General features: G+C 46.8%; 1 protein-coding gene across 1 annotated transcript in view; it reads right to left on the reverse strand.

The window, feature by feature from the left end:
- Positions 1–3,903: 3,903 nt before the first annotated feature.
- UPF2 (UPF2 regulator of nonsense mediated mRNA decay) overlaps positions 3,904–23,119 on the reverse strand; it is a 211,880-nt gene continuing 192,664 nt past the window's right edge. The window contains exon 23 of the mRNA XM_067701233.1: positions 3,904–4,293. The gene's annotated coding sequence lies outside the window, so the exon portion shown is untranslated. The remainder of the gene's footprint in view (positions 4,294–23,119) is intronic.

Genomic DNA, 23,119 nt, shown 5'->3' on the forward strand with positions numbered 1-23,119 from the left:
ACATTGTCCCCTCGAAGGATCACTTCCTCTGGAAGCATTTCCAAACTCTGCTCAGCTTCTGGTGAAGAATCCCGACTAGCCTCGAGCACTTGAGTTCCCCAAAGGTGGTTCAGGACCTAAACGTCTTACCTTCTGGCTTCTGGTCCACTTAGGCCCCGGAAATGGCCCAAACCTCGCCTCCGCCAGCTCACACCTGGGGCTGATCTTGTTTGTTAAGGCCAATTTTTTTTTACCTATGATTAGAGTGGCCGTAAATGTAATTCGTACCAAAGACAGAGACCCGTGAGGCTCTACCCGGTGGTTCTCATTCTGATCACGGGGGCAAGCAGCCCCTGGAAGGGAGGTCCCCTAGTGGGTTTCTATTGAGATTGGCCTTTTTTTTTTCTTTGCCAGAGTTTAGAAAGGTGAAAAAGAGTGTTTTCTTGGAGGGCTTCCCTGGTGGTGCAGTGGTTAAGAATCCACCTACCAGTGCAGGGGACACAGGTTTGAGCTCTGGTCGGGGAAGATCCTACATGCTGCGGAGCAACTAAGCCTGTGCACCACAACTGCTGAGCCTTCGCTCTAGAGCCTGTGAGCCACAACTACTAAAGCCCGCGTGCCACAACTACTGAAGCCCGCGCGCCTAGAGCCCGTGCTCCGCAAGAGAAGCCACTGCAATGAGAAGCCCGCGCACCGCAACGAAGAGCAGCCCCTGCTCGCCGCAACTAGAAAAAGCCTGCACGCAGCAACGAAGACCCAACGCAGACAAAAATAAATAAAATAAATGTAAAAAAGAATGTTTTCTTGGAAAGGAGGAGCTTGTTACTGAGAATGTTCCTCAGAAGAAGAAAGATCATCAGAGCCACCAGTCTCTGGAGCCCAATACACACCAGCACCCCCTGTACATCCTCATTCAGTCACCACCAGAATCCAGCAGAGCGGGGCCACCATCACCTCCAGCTTACAGATGGGTGGTGGAGACCGGGGAGAGGGAGGGTCCCAGATTCTGTCTGCTGATAAAGCCGTGGGTGCCCTCCATCCCCCCACCGCCGGCTGCCCACCTTGTCGGGGAGCCTGGGCTGGAGGGAGGCTGGCCTGAAGACCTGACCCCTGCCCCTCAGCTTTCCAGAACCCAGGGCTGGACTAAGCGCGCCCCCTGGAGGACTTTGCCGGTGCACTGGGGACGTGGGATTTGACTATTGGCAAATCACCAGTGGAGTTTTACTACGAATCTGATAAACAACTGTCTGAAATTTCATCCCAGGCTGTGAAGGACTGGCCATCATGAGCTGCTCAAAAATAATCCGCCGGTGGGGCCCCTGCGGGTTGCCCCCCGTGGGAGTTGCTGTGTGGCTGCTGATAGATCCCACAGTGAGGAGAGGGTGTTATAAACTCCGGGCTTCGGAGAAAGTTAGCGAAGCCTTCTCACACGTCCCAAGGAAAACCAAGTTGCCTTTCCAGTTTCTGGATGAGCGGCACCATAGCCTCCAACCAGGAAATCCTCTGGCCTCTAGGCTGGCTTCCCAACCTGTGAGCTGAGGTGCCTCAAGGACTCGCTATAAATCTTAATAATCGCCGGAGCAGAAAATAATCTAGAAGGAAAATCTGCTACCCAAACACCAGTGTCACATAATTCACCCCCACGGCAAATACAAATTGGGGGTGAATTTGCATCTCTGCTTCCTTCCACTGGGATATTGAATGAAAACGTTCTGATCACCACCACAGACGACTGCTTTTGGAAAGCCTCGTGTGTTCATCTTTCCCTCTGTACCATTTACTGCTCAGGGAGCTTTGCTGAGCTCAGCCCAGAAGATCCCACACCAGCAGATTCAGGGGCTAGAAAGTCAGCGAAAGGGGCCTTTGATTCTGCATGGCCTGGGGGAGACAGCATTCCCAAGGCCGGCCTCAGCCCCCCAAAAGAACAAACATGGCGCAAATAAATGACTAATTTTACACCAACAAATGGGGGGGCCTGCCAGGAGATTTATTGAGCCGAAACTCTTGCCAGGCAGCCCTCGGAAGGAGCTCTCTCTGCTCCCCGGTATGTGCATTGGCCACAGTTGAGCCAGCATCTATATGACTCTGAATCCCGTGCCTCTGACACCACACCGCAGTCCTCCCAATGTACCGAAAAGATCACAGTTCCAGCCTGGAGAGACGGACGACCAATGCACTCAAAGGAAACCAATCAGAAATGGCAGAGCCAAGGCAACGCAGCTTTGCTTACCGAGGGGATGCAGGAGAAGCACAGATTCAACCTCGAAGAACACCGAGTTCAAGTCCGAGGACTGCCACCATCTAGCTGTGTGACGGTGCAGGTGACGGAGCCTCTTTCAGCGCCCAGGTCCCCTTCTGGGACCCTCGTGTCCTCCCGGTTCTGACACTGCAGATTCTACAGCAATGGAAACTTGCTGTGAAACCTGAAACAGGTAGCTTTGCTCAGAGAAAATGCTCTTTTACAAAAGGAGAAGATGGGCCTCTTTCCCTAGAAGCGGTGAACAGTGAAAACACCTGATTACATTGGAGAGCGAGAAATCATTATGGAGCCTCGGAGCCTGGGGGCCACACCTGAACCTTTTAAAAACGTCCGGCTGGGAAGCACCTACAGAGTGAAATCGGCAATCATCCTAATTTTGTCTAGGGGCCCCCTTTCCTCTCTCCATCCTCTGAAAACCCACTGCACTAAGCTTTTAAATTGTTTTAAAATATTTGACTAATGAATGATTATTCTTTCCTGGCAGTCATCAAGAGGCCAGAGTTCAAATCAGCCTTATTGAAGCTCACCTGTTACCGTTAATAAACTTAATGAAATTTCAGTCTTGCAAGGGTTTTTCTTTCATGTTCTGGAGCCCAGAATGTATTTTTCAGGTCCCAAACAGAGGCCCGCCCCCCACCCACCCTGGAGAAGCTGGCAGGCCGTCGTGGGCCTGCAGGATGGGAGGGCCTGGCCCCCTCTGGCTCCCTGGGGGAGGGGAGGCCGCTGTCCCACAGGAAAGGGGGAGGGAAGGCTGGGGGCCGGGTGAGTCCAGTGTTGTGGGGTTTATGCTCCTCTGACGTCCTCGCTGATTTTCATAACGATGTTTCCTTCCAAGCTGCCTTTCCTGCCCGGGAATGTCTCAGCTCTGACCCAATTTGCAAGTATTTGTTCACAGATTTAAGAAATCTTTCCCTTTTCTGTTGTATGTTTTCAATATTTACCTTACCTAACTCTGTATTGAGATGGTACTGGCCACGTTTAGAAATTTCTAGGAATCTAGAAACAGGAAAAAATGTTGATCAAAGTGGAGTGTGATTTAAAGCTTATCAATGCTGCGACTGATGTCGTGGTTGCTCTGTGCCGGGCACTGTTTAAGCATTTTCTGGATGTTAATACATGAAGCCTCATAAAGTCTCTATGCACTAGGCTTCATGAACCCCATTCTACAGAGAAGAAACTAAAACACAAAGATACTGTGACTTGCCTGTCATCACACAGCCGGTAGGGGGCAGGGCTAGGTCTGAAATCCAGGGGGTCGGGTTCTGAGCACGGACTCTACCCCAGGCCACCCTGCTGCCCCTCTTACTGGCTTTGAGGTGACAGCGACATTCCATCACTTTGTAGACACTTCTGTTGTGCAGGAAGCACACTGAATTATTCTTTTTTTTTTTTTGCGGTACGCGGGCCTCTCACTGCTGTGGCCTCTCCCGTCGCCGAGCACAGGCTCCGGACGCGCAGGCCTAGCGGCCATGGCTCACGGGCCCAGCCGCTCCGCGGCATGTGGCATCTTCCCGGACCGGGGCACAAACCCGTGTCCCCTGCATCGGCAGGCAGACTCTCAACCACTGCGCCACCAGGGAAGCCCTGAATTATTCTTTTTAATCACACTCTAGTGTATCATGCTCCCTGCCCCCAAACAAGAGTGTGCGTTCCTACAGGGCCACATCAGTCCTCTGTTGTTTATTTCTCAGCTCCTGGACACTGCCCGGCACAGCATAGATCTCCCATGAGACTTTCCGGGTCCAGTTGAATGCAGCCAGGGTGCAGTTTCCCCACACGCCCTCACCCCGTCCTGGCTTGTGACACAGACATGAGAAATTTCTTAAAATTCTCAGACCACATTTTCTAAATCAGTTTTGCAACGTTGAATAGCTCAGCAAAACGTGAATTAAATCCATGTTTTCTCTGTAGGTCCATGGAAGTTGATGGTGTCTCTGTGTAGGTCGGTATTCAGGAGTTACTTTGGATGAAATCAGATCCAGGGTTCCAAAAAGCCCATTTTCTTTCTTTAAAGCACAGCTGAAGCATGTTTTGGCCTCCAAATGCTTACACTTCTGGTGATAGAACAGAGAGAAAATATATGGTTGGTTGGCAAGGTGAGAAGACAGCTAATAGATTTGCTCTTGACAGACTCTACTGAAATGGTTCATATGCCTATTTAAACCAAAATCGGCTCATTTGTTACTGCTGTCAAAGTTATTATTCTGATCCTTTGATAATTATCCCTTAAGTTACCCAGTCAGTCTGTCCAGTTTTCACACATGAAGTTTCTTCAAGGCCCTAGTCCCATATCAGCAACCCCACCCAGTCCCTAAAGGATGATGGAGAGTTGCCAGGGTCACTCACTGTGCCCCTCACCCCACCCAGCCCACCCACCCCAGGGACCCCTCACACCTGTCCTCCTGCCAGTCTAGTGGTGAACCACACACACACAAGTTACCATGTTCCTGTAAAAGCAGATTTAATTTCCTTTATTTCAGTTGCATGGATTTTTTTCCCCCAGGTCTATTTCCAAAGGAAACAGTTGAAAGGATTTTAAAACATCACTGCATGTATTTATTGAGTCTAAACTGCAGAGCGCTGTGCGAGGCATCATGCGATGGTTTTTTTAAGGCAATTCCGACTCTCCAGGAACTTAGTCTAGTAGATAAGTCATGACCACGTTAAAACTCAAATACAAAATAGCTGTCACGCACGGGAGGCAGGTAGTTGGGCTGCCTCTGTGCCCACGCCCTGTGACTTGCTGTGTGACGTGGGGGGCTAGTTGTCTAACCTCTTTGAGCCTCAGGTTCCTCATGGTTAGAAGGGGGATGATAGTGATACCTGGCTCCTAAGTGGTTCGAGGATTAACGGAGATGAGACTTGATGACCGCCCCCCCCATGTCCCCGTGACCCACCTCCATATCACGTGCAGCTGTGGTGGGCACTTTCCACAGATAACAGCTTCCCCCGTTATGAAATGAGCTGTGTTCCCTCAAAGTTCATATGTTGAACTACCCTTGTCCCCCAATGGGACTGTATCTGGAACTAGGGCCTATAAGGAGGTAGTAAGGTTAAATAAGGTCATAAGGATGGATCCCTAATCTAGAAGGATTAGTGTCCTTATAAGCAGAAGGAGAGACACAAGGGATATTTATGCACAGAGGAAAGGCTGTCCACAAGCCAAGGAAAGAGGCCTCGGGAGAAACCAAACCTGCCCACACCTTGACCTTGGACTTCCAGCCTCCAGAACTGGGAGAAAATACATTTGATTGTTTTGTTTTGTTTTTGGTTTTTTTGCGGTACGCGGGCCTCTCACTGCTGTGGCCTCTCCCGTTACAGACGGAGCACAGGCTCTGGACACGCAGGCTCAGCGACCATGGCTCACGGGCCCAGCCACTCCGCGGCATGTGGGATCCTCCCGGACCGGGGCACGAACCCGTGTCCCCTGCATCGGCAGGCGGACTCTCAACCACTGCGCCACCAGGGAAGCCCAATACATTTATTTTTAAGTCCTCCAGTCCTCCAGGTGTTCTGTTACAGCGAGCAGACTAAGACCCGCCCCCAAGCACTTTGTCTCTGCCTCTGTGGTGGTGCTGGCCCTCCAGTAACGGGCTCAGCCTTCAACACAAACCCCAAAGTGGCGGGGAGGTAAGGCCTCCAGGGACACCCCTCAACACAGCAGGTGGGGGGTGTGGATAACCGCCCCGGACCCTGGCCGTCGGAGGAAGAAGCTCTCAGGTGCGGGGCTGTGTCTTCTCAGGCGGGACCGGCAGGGCTGAGCTCACCATAGCGCTGACCTGCTCATTAACGCAAACTTCATCAGCTTTTCTCCTTCCTGCCTCACTTGGTCCCACGCCCTCACCTGTGCTTCCTAGGATGACCTTCCAAATAAACCGCCTTCACACGGGCCCTTGATTCGGGGTCCGCCTTTGGGGAACCCAAACTAAGTCAAGGGATAGATTCACATCAGTCACTCAGGGAACACCCCCCATCCCTCACAAAAAAGTGGAAACAAGATTTAGCCACGGAAGGCGCGTTACAGTGGGGCCATCCGACCGGTTGCTAAATGAAATAAGTATTGCAGGAACCAAGCGGAAGGGATCTCAGCGCCCAGTTACCTTACCAACTGTGACGTCACACAGACAAGGTCTAGCTGACTAAAAAGATAACAGACCTAGCCAGCCCTGGTACTCAACGCAGGATGTTCTGACCAGAAGCTGGGGTGCCCTTCCTGGTGACATCCCCTCGAGACTGTCAGGGTGAGCAGCCCCATAAACAATCCAAGCTTTCCGGAAGTTTCCTTAGCAACGTTCAGGAAAAAGGCTGAGCAAGTGCGTGGTCCCCTAACTCCCCTCCAGTGGCCCCTGGAGAAGGAATTTATGAGCTGCTGCATCTCTAGTCCCTTCCTTGGCATTTATTGGCTTTTTGATGAAGGTTAGAGCAATTTTTCTGTCAACAGCTTCTCATTAGGGGCCTGGTGATGTTCTCTGTGACCATTATTTTACTCGGCATCATGCCTGGTCACTGTGAGAAGAGGTTCCACTTAGAAAGCATCCGTCTTTGCAGCAGCAAAGAGCTCAGGTAATCCCACTGAAATATTCCTCCGGGTCGACAGCGCCCCGAGGCTTGTGTACTGAACTCAGACAACAAGCCATCCTTTCGTGAACCACTCAGCTTCTGGCGTGGTGCCTCCCCATCTCTTTTTAAAGACATATTTCAGGTTTAATTCTCTGTTTCTTTTAAAAATGAATTATGGAGAACTTGTTGGTGAAATAATCACTAGGACTTACTTCTCAGAGACCACAGGTTCTCACCACGAATGACAAGTCTGCCTTGGAAAAGCCTGGAACCAGCAGGTGTTGGAGGAAGGTGTCCAGTTCCCCTGATGGACTGTTTATCTCGCCCCTGAAATGCACTGTCTGCACACAGTGATGCTTTAGGAAAGCATCTGGAGACGTCTGAGGTTCCTGTCATTCATCCATACACCCTCCTCCGCCTTCCCTACCACCGTGAATCTAGCCTGGAATGGCTATTTTTCCAAAAAAGGGTTTTTTATTATGAACAATTTCAAACACAGGGAAAAGATGAGAGAATGTGGTAATAAACTACAATGTACTCGTGGCCCAGCTTCCACAGTCCTCAGTGTATAGTTTATCAATCTTGTGTCACCTGTCCCATCCCCACTCCACTCCGGTCCCCACCCAGACTCTTCTGAAGTGGATCCCAGAGTCATCTCCTCAGAACAGAAAGACACTGCTCTCACCCAGGAAATTCCAAGGGATTTGGGAGCTCTGTGTATGGAACCACGGTCAAGGAGCAAATATTAGGATAAAAGATGCTCCTGGTGCACTCATCACTCAGGAAGTGACAAGGGTCTCAGGAGCCCTGCGCCAGGACCTGGGGACAGAGACCAGCATATACATGTTCTCTTATCTCACAAGAACCCCTTGGATGTCTTTCCCTCCTGTTCCCAGGGATCATTTTCCAAAATAACTGCCTCCATGCAGACCTGGGGCTCAGGCTCTGCTTTCCAGGGGAAACCCAGGCTGAGATGCCAACCAGGGGAGGGGCCAAGGGAGTTCCAAGAATGCCAGCAAAGGGAGTCCCAGGGTGACCACCAGGCACCAGACCCTTGTTTAATTAGAATCTCTGGTTCTCAGCGCTTGAAGTTGCAGTTCCAAACTTCTCCAGCAGAGGGAAGTGGTAGCTTAGCTCTAGAGGGACATCTCCAAGGCCTAACTGTTGCCAGGTTACCTGGACTGGAAAATCACATTTGCTTTTTAGTCCTGAGAATAAAAGAAACATATTTAGCAGAGTCAATACTAGTAAAGTTAGTTAGATGTCAGTTCATCTGAGGCAGTGGAGAGGAAGAAGCTCATAAATATAATTGTTTGCTTTTCTTTTTTTTTTTAAATAATAGAGTCAGCTGACCTCAGAGTGTGCTATGAAGATTGCTCCCTGCTTTTTTATTCCTGGGCAGAACCATGTTTTCAAGCCTGCCTTGGGCTGTTAATATCAAAGGGCAGCGTTTACTGAGAGCTTTTTGGGCCCTGGGCTAAGAGCTTCTGTTCTAGACCCAGGCCCACCTTGGAGCAGAACTCAGCACCCTCCACTCTCCCCAAATAGATTCAACTCTCAGAAAGCATTAAAGGAAAATGGGGATATTCCTGAAGATGACCTGAGGAGACAAAGACAAGCCTCTTCCTAAGACTCTTCCTTTGACGTTTCTGTCCTTGACCCCAAAATTCCTCTGCCAGGTCTGGTGGGTAGAGAGGAAAATTCTTCTGTCTTCAGCTCCAGCTCACCCTGCACCCCTCACAAAACTATTACTCCTCCAGCACACCCCATCCCAAGACTCTTATCAAAGTACCCCCCACATCAAAGAAGTTTCTTGCTAACATGGAAGATTTTTCTCCATATTTTTACACCTTCATTCACCTCATTTTTATAGATGAGGATGCCGAGGGATTGTCCCCAAAATCATACAGCCAAAAAGTGATGTAAGCAGGACTTGGACTCCAGACAGAGAAGGAACATCTGTCAGGGCACATGATACTTTCACGGGCTTGGAAAAGTGTTTTCGTGTTCATTTCTTTTAAAATCAGAAGAATGTCATCATAAAATATAATTTAAAATTTTTTCATGGAGGAAGGAGCGCATCAAGGCAAAAGTGCCTGGGGTCCCGTAAAGTTATCCTGCACCCTGACATTGTGCTCCATTTTTGGTGAGGGTGTAGCTGACACACACCTGCTTGATACAGAGCCAGTCTTGGTCCAACATAAGACTGACTTCAATACTGGGGGAAAAATGTAAAAGTACAGGTCTTAGCTATTATGGGGTCAGTGGTATCATTTTCATGGATTCATTTATTCACTCAACAAACATTTCAAATGGCCTGCTACAAATGAAAAAGTTAAAATTTTAAATATTATTAAACTTTTGCTTTAAACACTATTCAATACATTAGTTCTAAGTTATGAAAAACAGAGATTTTTTTTTTATTTGACACTAAATCCTGAGGGACCGTGATCTCATTGGATATTTTTCCAACACTAGACTTGGGGATGGAGTGGGGAGTCATGATCCTTCACTCATTTCACTGCACCATCTCTGTGCCAACCAGAGGTGGGGTAATGTCTTAGTTTGCTTGGGCAGCCATGGACTGGGCAACTTAAACAACATAAATTAATTTTCTTACAGTTCTGGAGGCTGGAAGTCCAAGACCATGCCAGTCAAGGTGCCGGCATGGTCCCGTCCTGGTGAGGGCTCTTCTTCCTGACTTGCAGATGGCTGCCTTATCAGTGGGTCCTCACATGGCAGAGAGAGATCTCTGGTATCTCTTCCTCTTCTTATAAAGGCACCAGTCCCATCGGATCAGGGCTCCATCCTTATGACCTCGTTTAACCTCAATCACCACCTTGAAGGCCCCCATCTCCAATTCAGTCACATGAGGGGGTTGGGACTTCAACATATGAATTTGGGGGTGACAGTCCAGTCCACAGCTGGTGAGTTGGTCAAGCAATTTATAGCTGGTATATTTTTAGTATTTAATTGCAAGGCTGCTGTAAACAATCAAGGAGGAAGGGTGTAGTCCTTTGAGCATTCTTCCCCAAAACCTCACCTCTTCTCTGCTCCTTTGCTCCAATTAAAGCGGAATATAATGACATCATACCCTGATGGCAATCTCTTCTTTCATGGCTGGAGCTGGTGGGTAATAGGGGTTATTTCTGTTTGGGATGAGGTGGGATGTTTTGGGTTAGGTTTGGGTTTCTTCTTCTTTTCTACTCTGAGAATAAGAAAAGGCAGGATTCCTGCCTAGGCAGGGTGGCAAATTACTGTGGAAAGAAATTCTATCAGAATTGACCATTGCATTCGGCAGCTGACATTTTCCAGTAGTCTCTTTTTTCTGCTGAGCTCCACTTCCCCACAGTTGACTCTGGCTCTGAAGAGTCCATTTTAATGGATATACGAAAAAGAGAAATAAGATTTTCTGAAAATGTATTTAGTGGGGGCACAAAATTATACCATTAATTGCGTTTTGTTTGGTCTGATCTTACATTCCCTGAGCACATGGTCCTGCTTGGCTGAATGCCCCTCTTTCTACTTGCATAATAATTTCTTGACATTCAGATGATTCTCAGATGTTTAATCTTCCCTAACCACCCAATCTAGAGTCCTCTGGTCACGTCATCCACCACCTCCCTTTAATTCCCTTCTCAGCGCCTACAACTCTGATTTTCTTTCTTTTCTCTCTTTTCTTTTCCCTCCCTCTCTTGTTTTTTGCACGAGAATATAAGCTGCATGAGGGCAGGGACCCTGACTGTCTTCTTCATCTCTGTACCTCTCATTTCAAGGACATGCCTGGCATAAAGTAGGCACTCAACCATTATTTGTGGAATGCACAAATGAGGGAGTGAATGAATGAATAAGATCTCAGCAAGGAGGAGAAGGCTTTTTATCTTGGTTCAGCAGTTTCTAGCTTTGCTTGGAGAGCTCTTTACAACCACTGAGAGGATTGCAAAAGGAATCAAGGCCAAGGAGAAAGAATTCTTAACAGTGAAAGAGAGAGAATATAGAAGCAAAGAAGCAAGGATGAAGCATGGGAACTCAAGAATTCCCCTCAAAGGTGAAAAACCTGTACCATGAAAACCATAAGACACTGGTAAAAGAAACTGAAGATGGTACAAATAAATGGAAGGATATTCCATGCTCATGGATTAGAAGAACTAATATTGTTAATATGGCCATACTACCCAAAGCCACCTTGAGATTCAGTGCAATCCCTATCAAAATTCCAATGGCATTTTTCACAGAAATAGAACAAATAATCCTAAAATCTGTGTGGAACCACAAAAGACCCCGAATAGCCAAAGTAATCTTGAGAAAGAAGAACAAAGCTGGGGGCATCATGCTTCTTGATTTCAAACTATACTACAAGCTACAGCAATCAAAACAGGATGGTACTGGCATAAAAACAGACACTTAGATCAATGGAACAGAATAGAGAGCCCAGAAATAAATCCATGCATATATGGTCCATTTACAACAGAGGAGCCAACAATATACGATGGGGAGAAGACCGTCTCTTCAATAAATGGTGTTGGGAAAACTAGACTGCTATATGCAAAAGGTATTGGATTACAATATGTTTAAAGCTGGCATTATATAACATAATGCTGTATAACAAAGATAATGTTTTTTTATTAGAGAACTACTATGCAGTCACCCAAAAAAATTCTGTAGAAAGAGGCACTGCAGGAAATAAAAAGAAGTATACACAAGGGTCCTACTTGTTCGAGCTTCCAAGAGTGGACTTAAAGCTATCTTCACTTCGGTAGCTCAGATGCAATTGTCAATGATTGTCCTAATTTCCTCCTAGGGCCATGCATGTTAGAACCACCTGGAATGTTTCATGCCAGACCTGTTGAAGCAGAATCTCTGGGTTTGGAAGAATGCAGGTATTTGCAATTTTAACAAGTTCCTCTATTGATCCTTATACATTATATCAAGAGGAAGAGAGAAAGACCAAGTAGAAAATTTTCCGGTACAGAACACACAAGTTCACATTTAATAACCCTCCTCCACTCCTGTGTTTGTTTTGTCTAGTCCTAAAGTTGCTTTTATTAAGGGAGTTGAGATACTCGCCCATGAAGCTTATTTGTTTTTTAAATGCTGCTTTGATTTCTCAGTCGGGCTGGGTTTACATTGCCCTTGGCATCCTCCCAGAGAATTTTTGTGCCATTGAGAAAATGAGTCTGCTGCCCCCTTTACTTATCCCTTCCACTTTTTGAGCACGATGTCGTAGGAGGTCCCCAACTTTAGACATCTGAAACTCAGAGTCGCGTATAGAGGCACGAGTGTGGACCCTGGCTAGACTTCAAGAGCAACAGAAAAAAAGCAAAAGGAAAACTCCAGGGAGAGTGGACCTTCCCCAAGGGCACTGAGGATGCTGGCAGGCTGCCAAAGTCAATTTTATTAACAGTGGCAAACTAGCTGCAGTTCTTTCCAGATGATGTGTTGTATTAATGGCCATTACCTCCCTGCTTAAACTCCTGAACAGGCAGGGATTTGAAATGAGGATCTTGCAAGAAATGGACATACCTTGAAGATGAGGTCTATTCTTATAAGTAGTATAGAGCACCCCAAGTAAGATACGTGTATAAAGCCTCATTAATAACAACAGTAGGGACTTCCCTGGTGGCGCAGTGGTTAAGAATCCGCCTGACGATGCAGGAGACACGGGTTTGATCCCTGGTCCCACATGCCTCGGAGCAACTAAGCCAGTGCACCACAACTACTGAGCCCACACACTGCAACTACTGAGCCCATGCTCCACAAGAGAAGCCACCGCAATGAGAAGTCCGCGCACTGCAATGAAGAGTAGCCCCACGCACCACAACTAGAGAAAGCCCGCACGCAGCAACGAAGACCCAATACAGCCTAAAATAAATAAATTTATTTTAAAAAATTAAATAAAAAGTAATAAATAAATAAAGGTCATAGCGTTAAAAAAGAAAACAACAACAGTAGTTTAAGTTCTACTCAGTTCCAATGAGTTTTTGGTGTGTGTCAGAAGTTGTCAACCAATCAAGTACACAAGTTCCCACCTTCCCCCTAGAGAGAAAGTCAATAACAAGAGACACGCTGAGGGCCCACCTCCAGCTCTGCCAGCGCCTTCTGACTACTCAGCACTGCCCAGCAGGTCCCAAAGCACCAAAGAAGCTCCACTCTCACCTGCTTGACACTGGGCTTCTGCACATGATTTCAACTAATAAAACCATCCTGCTCCTTTAAATTTTCTAGTGAATGTTTGAAAACGATTGTGTATCACTCCCTAATGTAAAGAACTTGAGGTCGAAAAAGAGGAATTACCCACCCAAGAGTCAAGTAGCTGCATTAACGGCAGGTGTAGGACGTATTCATTTCTTCTCGCTGCTGTAACAAGCGACCACAAACTTAGAGGCTTAAAGCAACTCAAATATATGACCTCACTGTTCTGCAGGTCAGAAGTCCAAAATGGCTTTCACTGGACTAAGACCAGGGTGTCAGCAGGATAGTGTTGCTCCTGGAAGCTCTGGACAGAACCAGTCTCCTTGTCTTTCCCAACTTCTCCAGGCTGCCCACGTTCTCTGTCTCGTGACTCCCACCAGCAGTCACATCACCCCAACCCCTACTCCTGGCATTACATCTTCTCAGGCTCTGACCCACCCGCCTCCCTGTTATAAAGAGGTTTGTGATTACATTGGACCCACCTGATAGCCCAGGAATCTCTACCCACCTCACAATCCTGAACTTCATCACATATGCAGAGTCCCTTTTGCCACGTAAGGTAACATATTCACTGGTTTAGGACATGGACATTTGGGGGACCATTACTCTGCCTGCTACAGAGGACCAGAACCCAGGTTCCTTGACTCCCATGGCTCTCAGGCCCTCACTACCCCTTGGGCTCCTCAGAGTTCAAGGTCATCTCTGAGGTTCAGAGACAGAAGCTGGGTTGCACAGCAGCAGAGGATTTCCTCTTAAAGTGGCGGTTTACCATTGTGCACACCCCGTATACCCCTGCTACCCCATAACCACCCCCACATTACATCACGCCTCAGAAGGATGGGGCTGGCCCCTTAGGTTCAGGAAGCATCTTGGTGGCTCACTGAAAAGGGCTGGAGGTATAAAGATAGTGTTGCTGACTATCCTGGGGGTACCTCTCAGGAACCTGAGTGTGGTAGGATGAAGCACTCTGATATCTGCAAGGCCCTGGGAGCAACCCGAGGGCTGGTACAAATGCCCACCAGCCATGCTGATGAGAAGCTAGCAAAGAAGGGAATCAGGATGAGGAGAGTAGGGAAGAGAGAAGCAGGCTGAGCTGTGGTGTCAGTAGGTCTGGGTGAGGCCAGGACAAAGGAGCCTGTGCCCAGGGAACAACGAAGCGCTGGCCACCCAGCACTGCCAGCTGAGTCACCTCCACCGACCACTCAGAACGGTTGGCTGGAGAAGAAACAGAAGAGGACTCCGCCCGGAAAACATGCACCAGCAGTCCTGCCAGCCTCGTTGCCATGGAAACGATAAAATTCCAAAGGTGTTCCCACTTTTCTACCACCGCAGGCAGAGTCTGGGAAGGCTGGGGGCCTCAGAGAGGAGGAGCCGGGTGGGAGGAGAGTGACAGAGGGGTGTCAGCTATGACCAGGGAACCAAGCCCCATCCGCATCCCCAGTGCTGAGCAGACTAACAGGAACATCTGGAGCCAGAGGCGGGTTTTCCTTTCTCTCGGGAAAGCCAGCTGAGAATGCATCCATGGTAACTAGGGATGAGGGATGGAGAGTCTGCAAGTGAAGACAAAGCATCAGCTGCTCATCTAGAGAGGGATAATAATTAACCAGGAGGGTCCCCTTCGGTCCAATGACCCCAGGAGACAAGTGGCAGGGTCAGACGGTTGGCCTCACGTGTGTGTGACCTGGGCAGCCCCCCAGGGCCCCCACCCAGAAGGATCTCACGGTTGGGTTCAAGCTTGGCTGTCACCATCTTAAACTTATTCATCATTTTGAAACCGAACGGGACCCTGCGAGACTTTCCCCGGGGCAGACCCCTGTGTCCTCCACCTCTTGTTTGTAGAAAAGTTTTAGCCTCCTAGGCCTTCCCCAAGTTCCAGAGAGCAAATTTAATCAGAGAAGTGAGAAAATGCAGAAACAAGGGAAAGCAGTCGAGCAAGACAAAATAAAAATAGTTTAGCCATAAAACAAAGTCAAGGGCCCTTAGTTCCTCCTCAGGGGCTGCAGATAATATCCTGAGTCGTGTCCTTGAGTTGTTTTGCAGATACTGAAACCTCCACCAGGTGGAAACTGCTGACCAGGTAGACCCCAGACCGGTTGGAACCAGAAGGTTGATGATGTTAACTCCTGAAATACCACCCTGTTACGTCACCACCAACCAATCAGAAGGACGTACACAAGCTGGTCATGCACCTGGGGACCCTCTCCCTCACATTGCCCTTAAAATCCCTTCCCCTAAAGCCATCAGGGAGTTCGGGCCTTTTGAGCATGAGCTGCCTGGACTCCCTGCTTGGAGCCTGCAATAAACGCTGCGCTCTCCTTCCCCACAGCCCGGTGTCAGTGGGTTGGCTTTGCTGCGCGTCAGGCAAGCGGATCCAAGTTTAGTTCAGCAACAAGTTTTGAACAAGAGACCCCCTCATTTTCATCTTTCACTGGCCCCCTCAAACCATGTAGCTGGTCTCCGGGTGTACCACGCAGGATACGTTGTGTCTGTGTAGGACGAAGGGTGAAGAAGGAATAAAATGCTCAGCGTCTCATTTAAGAGGTAGATCTCTTATCTGTTCATTCAGTCAGACAAAATTCAGCAGAAAATTCTCTCCCACCCTCCTCCCAACCCCCGCACGAAGGTACACACATGTACAATCCCAGGCTTACCCCTCACACAACTGACCACACCAAACTGCAGTCCCCTGATGTCCAGGTGGGATCAGGCCAGCGTTTAGGGATGCTGAAGGGTATTTCATTGCTTTTCAGGGAACTAATCTAATGCTCTGATGATAGGCTCACACATTTCTGCCTGGGCTCAGAGGATCCAAGAGAAGAGCTGAACGTCAAAACGAGTTTGGACATTTGGAATTAAAGTTTTTTCACAGATTCAACCACCACCATCAGAATAAGATTTTAAAAACAAAGACGAAAGGAAGGTAAATTTTTTTTTAAAGGTGAAGAATAATTTCCTTATAAGATGGTTGTGAAATTTCATTAAACTGCACCTAGGATACTGCCTGTGTATGTAGAGGCTAAGTAAACAAATGTTAATTCCCTTATTCCCTTCAAAGCCCTTCTTTGTACACTCTTTCTTCTTTTCTTCCAATCTTGCTGAGTAAGTTACAGCCTTAAGCTGCCCCTGCCCGTGCCTCTCGGTTACCTAACGTGATGGGCTGCATCATAACAAAACTCCTATGCTGAAGACCTACCCTCAGTACCTCGGAATGTGACTGTATTTGGCGTTGAGCCTTTAAAGAGGTGGTTATGATAAAGTGAGGCTGTATAGGTGGGCCTTAATCCAACAGGACTGGCATCCTGACATAAGAGGAGATTAGGACACAGACAGGTACAGAGGGACGACCACGTGAGGGCACAGGGAGAAGACGGCCATCTACAAGCCAAGGAGAGAGGCCTCAGGAGAAGCCAACCCTGCCCACACCTTGATCTGGGACACTGAGTCTACAAATGTGAGAAGATAAAAGTCCATTGTTTAAGCCACCCAGCCTGTGGTACTTTGTTGTGGCAGCCTGAGCTGACTAATACACCTAACATCACCCGAGTTATGGTTCTTGGAGAGGAGCAAGCCTACACTGCCAAGAACGATGAAAACGCTCTTATCAGGCAACACCCTGAAGAAGGGAGCACTGCTCTTCAGGAATCTAGCTGGGTGCTTTCCACCAGGTATTCTCTGGGTGTCTTTTCTCCTGGGAGTTCATTGCCTCCTTGTAAATAGAAGCCACTGTCCCCTGAGGAGGGAAGTGGGGGGTGTATTTGGGGTCATCAGTCACTCATGCCAGCCCAACCTACCCAAATGTTCACATACTCCTGGGCCCTGTTCCAACCTCAAGAGAAGCCCTTTCTTGGTCTTACAAGCCCTGAGCAGCAACGCACACATGGAGCCAGTCTTCTGCCCAAGGACCAGGCTGAATGAGCCCCCAAATTCTGACTAAACTTCTGGTCTAATGGGCTTTACTTGTGTTCCCCAAGGAAGTTACAGACCAAGAGTTGGAAATGGAGGAGGTGTCTTAACATGTGGGTCTTTATCATTCCTGGCAAAATTATTTGGAGCCATGAAATCTGGATCAAGGCAGGAAAGTCCAGAAGACCTTATCACACCATTCCTAAAAACAAACACTTCCACTGAGTTTTCTCATTACCAACACTGTGTTAAGCACTTCACATACACTTTTTTCTCCCAAGCAAGATTTCAACACAAAGGAGCCAGCCTGCATTTAGAAAAGTACCAAGAGTAAGGCCTGTGTATTTAGGGTGTCAGGGAAAGAGCTTTTCCAGGGGAGCAAATGCTTTGTCTGTTACCATGTCCATTGCTTCTCCCTGGATTTGCTCCCATGTACCTGGATTCTCAGGTATTTAATGGCTCCTTTCTCCTGAGCTCTCTCCCAACATATCTTATTTAATAATAATATTAGTTCTTAATGTGTTTACTTATACCCTGTCTTGTTCTGAAAAGCACTTAAGGCAACGCATAGACAGATATACTGCATATGGCGACTAGCATTCATCGATTCAACATAAACAGAGCACTTCCTATATTCCAGGCACTGTGCTGGGTCCTGGAGAAACAGCATTCACGTTCCACCGGGCTCTCCTGGGTCTCTCCTGCACATGTGCATAGTTTCCCAGCCAGCAGGGATGTGTGGAGAGCCCATCTCAACCCTTTGGCTCTCCCATTCCAAGATTTTCTGTTAAATACGTAGCTGGTTCACCACTTACCCCAATCAGGAGCACATTCTCGAACTTGCAGAGATGTGAGTTTTCCCCATCTGTTTCCTGCCAAGTTCTCTGTTGCTGTCAGTGCTGTAGGTTTTCACCCTCTGCTCAAAATTTATTTGACCGCATTGGCAGTAAACTTGGTATTTTTTTCTGGTCAGCCCCTTGCTGATAAAACAGTGGACAAAACTGGGAAGAGGGCTGGGATGGAAACAGACCAGACAAAAAGGCTGCAGACCCGTTCTTGCCTGAAGCTCTATCCATTTTTCATGAGTAAATGCTTCTCAGTTTGTTATCTGCCTTTGGCCAATTTCCAAAGCACAGAAATGGTTGGTTCTGACAATATTGTCCAGTTTCATACTGTCTGGGGAGGAGAGGATTTACTGACCTTTTCATGTCAGGATAGCTGGAAGTTTGGCCTCTGAAGTTTGTTTTCTTTTTAATTTTTAATTTTGATGGGGCACTAATTTCCCAGTTTTCTGCTGTTTCCACTGTCCCTATGGCCCTACACTTGTTCTGCTTCATTACCTGCCTCACCCTTGAAGGCACTGAGCTTAGGAATTATGATCCACAGTGGTGACACCTAGACAATGTCCTTAAAGTGCAATGGAATGTACAAATAGTGCTCGGGCCTGTGTGCTAGATTCTCTGGAATATAAAAGCATTTGAGAGAAGGTCCTTGTCTTCAAAGCCCCGAAAATCCCGGGGGAGATGGGGAGCATGGATACAAAGAGATAACTAACAATGCAATGGCGGGAGTCCACGATAGGCACAGGGATGGACTTCCCTGGGAGTCCAGTGGTTAAGATTTTGTGCTTCCACTGCAGGGGGTGGGGGTTCCATCCCTGGTCGGGGAACTAAGATTCTGCATGCCGCATGGTGTGGCCAAAAAAAAGCACAGGGATGTCCTCTGTAGGCTGGGAAGGACAAGAAATGATTTCTCAGGTTTATGACATACAGACCCTTTATATGATTTGTCAGGTTTCTTGTCAATTACTAAATATTACTTTGGTACTTGGAATGAAATTGTTTTCATTGGAAGGAATAAACTAGTGTACCTTAATAAAGAGAGAAGAGTTTGGGAAGTGGAATACTAGGGAGTGCTAGATGTCACCTTGCTGCTGGTGGAACGTGGATAGTAAACAGAATACCACATCCCAGCTCTGCCACTCCCGTGCTGTGAGATTTGAGAAATTCATTTCTGCATCTGTGCAGTGAAGGAGGGGTGGGGAAGTGGTAACCATTTTTGGTTCAAATGCCCTGTGGTTCTAAGAGAGGAGAGAACCTTTTTCCTACAGTCTCTAGAGATATGATTATGTTTGTTCCCATGTATCACAAGGATTAGTCACTAGATTTGCCCAAAGCAATGATCCCCAGAATGGTTAAGCAGGGTTTCTGAATGTTTTAAAATTTATTTTAGTAAGAATATTTTGAAAACCTGATGAAGTTATGACATCTTTTCTAGGCGAAATAAACCACATCTTCCTAAATATACAAAACGTTGCCTAGAATCACAGGGAACTGACACCCTCAGGTTAAGGACTCTTGAGAGCAAACAACGAAAAAGAGCCCATGATGAGCTTCGAAGCCCTGGATTCAGCTCTGGCTGTTGTAGGCTTCTCATTGTTTTTAAAATAGTCAAAGAAAAACCAAAGTGAAGGTCTGAATTAAAAACTAACCTAGAGGGGGCTTCCCTGGTGGCACAGTGGTTGACAGTCCGCCTGCCGATGCAGGGGACACGCGTTCGTGCCCCGGTCCGGGAAGATCCCACATGCCGTGGAGCGGCTGGGCCCGTGAGCCAGGGCCGCCACAACAGTGAGAGGCCCGCATGCCGCAAAAAAAAAAAAAAAAAAAACTAACCTAGGAAGATCTGTTGTAGAAAATGAAAATTGTTCATCGCTGAGAAAGGCAGCCTAAAGAACAAGAAAATCTCCCTCTTCACAGAATCCCAGGCTGAAGGGAGGAATGAAAAATTAAAGGCATTAATATTTATCACAGTCAGAGAAGGAAAAACCGCAGGAAACAATGAGCAAGGCTGCAGCGGCAATTATAACCAAAGACAGGAAACTAAAACAGGAGGCTTATCTCATTAGTTAATTTCAATGCAACACTACAGAGGGGTATTTTGGCCGGATGCCTCAAAAGAACCCTTAATCCTTCCGCAGGAGTATTCAGAGATCATCCGGAGAGTTATTAATGCTCTCTCAACCTCTTCTCTTTGCCCTCTCCCTTTGGGAAAGTAGAGAAGGAATCTAGCTAGGTTAAGCGAGCATTTTTTTTTTTTGGCCACGCTGCGCCGCATGTGGGATCTTAGTTCCCCGACTAGGGATCAAACTCATGCCCTCCGCGGTGGAACCTTAGAGTCCTAACCACTGGACTGCCAGGGAAGTCCCTAAGTGAGCATTTTTAATTTCAACTCCTAGAACATTATATTGTGTTCATTTTGAAATCATCTTACAGAGAATCAGCCCACGGGCTAAGGTATAGATGTGTCTGACAGAAGAGAAGAAGCAGAGTCCAGGGGTCCAGCAGGGCTGTGGGTTTCAGACTCACTGCTGCTTCTGCTGCCCAGGGCTGCCTCCCAGGTCAGAGGTCAGAGGTTAGAGGTTATCAAACACCCAGGGCAGGGACTCCCACGTTCTGCAAAGTCACAGGCACCACTGTCATCATCTGCTTCCAGTACTCCGGCTGTATTTACAGGCTCCCTAGTCACTCAGGGAGAACGGCATCCTGCAGAAGGACAGAACCCACAGTGCAGAAGGACTCTGGGGGCAAAAATAAAATGCAATAACTTGTGCATTGTTCTCTTTCAGGTCAGTGCTTTTTTGCTATTTAGAAGTCTGCTGAGAGACACCCCTGGCAGTCCAGTGGTTAGGAGTCCCGGCTTCCACTCCAGGGGGTGCAGGTTCCATCCCTGGTCGGGGAACTAGTATCCCACAAGCTGCTCTGCACAGCCAAAAAAAAAAAAAAAAAAAGAAATAGAAGTCTGCTGAAGGGAGCAACATCAAAGCACCCCATGTCCTTAGTCTCTACAGACTGTTCTCCGCACCCAACAGCGATTTTTTGAATACTGAGTCAGATCCTAATATGCCTTCAAAATCCTCCAGACAGACCCCACCTCTCTCTGAAGGTAATCAGAGTCCCTGACATTGTATATGAGGCTGTGCTCCTGGCTGTCTTTCTGACACCCGCTACCCCAGTCCCTGCACTCCAGTCCACTGGCCTCCATGCTATGTCCAGAGCGCTCCAAGCCCACTCATACCTCAGGACCTCTGCACACACTGTTCCCATGTCTGGAGAGCTCCTTCTGAATCCCTCAGTATCTGCAAAGCTCACCCTCACTTCTTTCAGGTCTCTGCTCATATGTCACCTCATCAGAGAGGCCTTGCCAGCCATGCTGCCTAAAATAACAGCCCTTGTTCATCCTTCCCTTAACCTTCTTTACTTTTTCCATAGCACACATCATTACCTGGCATTCCTATAGATCCTCTGTGTTTTTAAATTGTATCCTTTTGAACGGGGATTTTTTTCTTGTTCCCCAACTATATCCCTAAGACCCAGAATGTGTCTGACAAATAACAGACATTCAATAAATATTTTTGAATGAATGCTATTGGTTAGTCTGCCTAGATGGGTGTATAATGGTATTAACTATTTTCTTTTTAATAGTGAAATATCATAATACAACAGTGCCTACAATGCGTATGTACTCTTTAAAGAATAAGTGCGCACCCATGTATTACCACAAAGTGTACCAATGATATATTCTGAGGTACCAAAATAGATCTTCGATCAAGTCCAAGTACTAAATTATTTCCCGTTATCAGTCAATTAGAACTCTCTTTGATGTAGACAGCAGAAAAGCTGACTCAAAGTGGCTTACACAATAAGGAAATTTATCATATAAAGTCTCATTTTAAAAATCCATAGGCAGATACATGCCCCCCCATGTTCATAGCAGCACTACTCACAATAGACAAGACATGGATCAACCTAAATGCCCATCGACAGATGAATGGATAAAGAAGATGTGGTACATATATACAATGGAATACTACTCAGACATAAAAAGGAACGAAATAATGCCATTTGCAGCAACGTGGATGGACCTAGAGATTATCATACTAAGTGAAGTAAGTCAGAAAGAGAAAGACAAATACCACATGATATCACTTATATGTGGAATCTAAAATAGACACAAATGAAGCTATCTACAAAGCAGAAACAAACAGACATAGAAAACAGACTTGTGGTTGCCAAAGGGGAGTGAGGTGGGGAGGGATAGACTGGGAGTTTGGGGTTAATAGATGCAAACTATTACATATAGAATGAATGGACAAAAAGGTTCTACTGCATAGAGCACAAGGAACTATATTCAATGTCCTGAGATAAACCATAATGGAAAAGAATATAAAAAAGAATGTATATATGTAACTGAGTCACTTTGCTGTACAGCAGAAATTAACACAACACTGTAAATCAACTATACTTCAATAAAATAAGTTTAAAAAAAAAGAAGTCAGGGACGATTGGAAAGGTGTAATGCAAGCTGGGATGGCATTCACAAATGTCCACTGTACCTTTTTTCACCAAAGAGTAGTTCAGAGCCGATTTTATCCAGCTATAGACATATTCTAGCAAGCTTCATATCTGCTCTCCCAGCCCACAGCAAGTGGACAGCACTCGAAGCAGATAGATTGACAAAAACAGGCAATGGCACCAAGTAGACACAAGATTCCTAAAAACATGATCATTCAGCCACAGGGCAAAAAGCCACAGCAGCTCAGTGATGACACCCTCATTACACCTCAGTGTGACAGGAATGGTATGATGACCCTGAGGAATAAAACCTTTAAGCTGTATCCAGTGGACAATGTTTAGGAAGATAAAAGGATGTTTAATGGATTTTGAAGAGATTCTATCAAAACGTTAACTATTACAATGAAGACACTCAAAGAAATGTTTCAGTTCTCCCAAATGATGCCAACTAAATGAATGGCTGTTAGCTATAATTATCAAAATTATAGTGAGATGAGAAGCCATACTTTCCACAATTTGGGGAAATTTCTACCTATTACAGACCTATTATTAAAAAGAAAATTATAACAATTTAATGAGCAAAATGAATGGGGTTTTTTTCATAAAAAGCAATAAGTAGTTCCCTCCAACCTCAAAAGTTAAAAAGGGGAACTTAAGTCTCAGGTCACTGTATTTCCCACTTCTAGTAAGTATGCTGGAGCTGCCAATTTAACAAATACTTACTGGGAACCTGAATATTTATTTCAACTTGAATGTTCCTGATGGTTTTTTGAGCAAGGAGGCAATGGCTAGCACAACCCACAGTTTTGCACATGGAAAATCAAGACTCTAAGTACTGAAATAACTCACTTTTGGGGGAGCATTGAGTCCACTC

This window comes from Pseudorca crassidens, chromosome 1, assembly GCF_039906515.1.
Source record: "Pseudorca crassidens isolate mPseCra1 chromosome 1, mPseCra1.hap1, whole genome shotgun sequence".
NCBI lineage: Eukaryota > Metazoa > Chordata > Mammalia > Artiodactyla > Delphinidae > Pseudorca > Pseudorca crassidens.